Genomic DNA, 2,645 nt, shown 5'->3' on the forward strand with positions numbered 1-2,645 from the left:
AGCTTCAGACCATATTTTGCGCTCTCCTCTTTCACCCTCATTAAAAGGTTCTTTAATTCCTCTTCACTTTCTGCCATCAAGGTTGTGTCATCTGCATATCTGAGGTTGTTGATATTTCTTCCGGCAATCTTAATTCCGGCTTGGGATTCATCCAGCCCAGCCTTTCGCATGATGAATTCTGCATATAAGTTAAATAAGCAGGGAGACAATATACAGCCTTGCCGTACTCCTTTCCCAATTTGGAACCAGAGGGAAATTACAGCTATACTCTCACACCCATGACTACCTCTTCTGAGATCATGCTTGCTACAACATGAGTGAGATTTAAAGCAAGGGGTATGATTGCTTTCTTCCTGTGCCCATTGATGTGGAGTCAATTAAGTAATTAACTCACTGAATCAGCCCATACAATTAATCAACAAAGATTTATTTGGCTCTTTTGTTGTGGTGGCTGAAGGAAGATGATGAAAGGAACATCCTCCTTTGGAAAGTGTCGCAATAAGGCGCACACTTTGTGCCATCGATGTGGGTCTAAGGCCTATCATCTCCAGAAGTCCACCTGTGGAAAATGTGGATCTTCTGCTAAACGCAAGAGAAAGTATAACTGGAGTGCTAAGGCCAGGAGGCGCAATACTACTGGAACTGGCCATATGAGGCATCTGAAAAAGGTCTACCACAGATTCAGGAGTGGATTCTGTGAAGGAACAGCGCCAAAGACCAAGAGAGCTGCTGTTGCAGCATCCAGCTCATCTTAAGGACTCAAATGTCTTTTTTAAATAAATGGCCTGAACTGCGGGAAAAAACAGACAAAAACAAAACAAAACAAAGATTTCTTTGGTTGGGCAACTGTCTAACCATCACCCATTATGGCTGTTGCCATTAATCTAAATCAGGCATTGTGTGAGCACTGTCAGCCTAGGGATAATTCTGCTTTTCAGTAGCTAGGAGCCAGTGATTCTGTCATCACTTTCTGCTGTGGTGGATGGGTGACTGTTCATGTCTCATGTGCATCTGGCCCCTGAAGATACAAAGCTGCCTCTTGCATTTCTCAGGCTTTCATGTCCCCCATTCACAGTGCCCCCTGCATAGTACATCCTTTATTTTAAGGGCAAAAGCAGGTGGTCCCATGCAGAGGTGCCAGCTTGTGATGGAGATTGGGGGATGTCTCATCAGAACATAGCTGTCAACTTTCAGATTTGAAAATAAGGGATCAGCAGCCTCACCTGTCCCAGGGACAGTCTATGGGATATCTAACAATCCAGGATAGCAGCGGGAAGCAGCGGGAAATGGTGCTGGAATAAGGGAATTTTCCGCAAAAAAGGGAAGGTTGACAGCTATGCATCAGAATGGCGGAGGATCCAGGGGGTGGAGCCAAATGCAGTGGCAGCACGGCTTCAATGGCCAACAGCTCCTCCTCCTCCTTCTGCTGCCAATGGCCAGGAGTTGCTTCCCCCCTCCTTCCCCACCCCAGTAGCTGGAGAAGCTGGTTCCTGAAGCCATGTTGAACCGGCTCTGTGCTCAGCCCGGTTTTTCGAAACATTCTAGGCCATGGTCCACCTCCCCAAAATATGGCCCAGGGGAAACAGTTGAGATCCCCGGAGTTGGTGCCCCTGGTCCCATGCTTTGGAAGGAAACAATGGGTATCCAAAAACCAAAAGGAGGTGTACAGAACCATGGTTTGTGTCCCCTTAGGTCCTACTAAGAATGAACCCATTGAAATCAATAAACCTAAGTTAGCCAGTTCCATTAAATTCAATGGGTCTGCTTTGAGTAAGATTAGCATTGAATGTAACTCCTGTATTTTTTGTTAAATTAAGGATAGATGGCTACAAATTATGGCCTCACTTCTGTGATGTATTTCAGTTTGTCCCTTGTGTCCTGAGTTTGAATGTCTTCAAAGCCCATGACACCTTTGGGTAAAGGCTGTTCTCCAACTGGAGCGCTCACAGGCCAGTGTTTCCCAGTTGTCAGTGTTTCTTCTACATTTTTTTTTAGATTTGCCTTGAGACAGTCTTTAAACCTCTTTTGTTGACCACCAGCATTACACTTTCCATTTTTAAGTTCGGAATAGAGTAGTTGCTTCGGAAGACGATCATCAGGCATCTGCACAACATGACCAGTCCAACAAAGTTGGTGTTGAAGAATCATTGCTTCAACACTGGTGATCTTTGCTTCTTCCAGTACACTGATATTAGTTCGCCTGTCTTCCCAAGTGATGTGTAAAATTTTTCAGAGAGCATATTGCAACAGTCCAAGTGAGAAGTTATTAGAACATGCATTGCTGACAGCAGGCTATACTTTTCTAGGAATGCCCATAGCTGGTGGACAAGTCAGAGTTGGTCATAGGCTCTCTGCATCACGGAGGCTACCTGGGCCTCCACTGCCAGCTTTGAATCAACGATACCCCCAAGCTATTCCCAAGGTGATAAACAAGCACAGAATTACCCCAGTTATTTTTTTTTTTTTTGCTGAGCTTTCTATTTTCATAGAATCATAGAATCATAGAGTTGGAAGAGACCACAAGGGCCATCGAGTCCAACCCCCTGCCAAGCAGGAAACACCATCAGAGCACTCCTGACATATGGTTGTCAAGCCTCTGCTTAAAGACCTCCAAAGTAGGAGACTCCACCACACTCCTTGGCAGC

General features: G+C 45.3%; 1 pseudogene across 1 annotated transcript; it reads left to right on the forward strand.

The window, feature by feature from the left end:
• The first annotated feature begins 440 nt into the window (after positions 1-440).
• LOC309520820 (large ribosomal subunit protein eL37 pseudogene) lies at positions 441-791 on the forward strand (annotated as a pseudogene). The gene has a single exon. The product of its transcript is annotated as a large ribosomal subunit protein eL37 pseudogene (transcript).
• The last annotated feature ends 1,854 nt before the right edge of the window (positions 792-2,645 follow it).

Source organism: Podarcis vaucheri, assembly GCF_965113315.1.
Source record: "Podarcis vaucheri genome assembly, chromosome: 16".
In the NCBI taxonomy this organism is placed as follows: Eukaryota; Metazoa; Chordata; class Lepidosauria; order Squamata; family Lacertidae; genus Podarcis; species Podarcis vaucheri.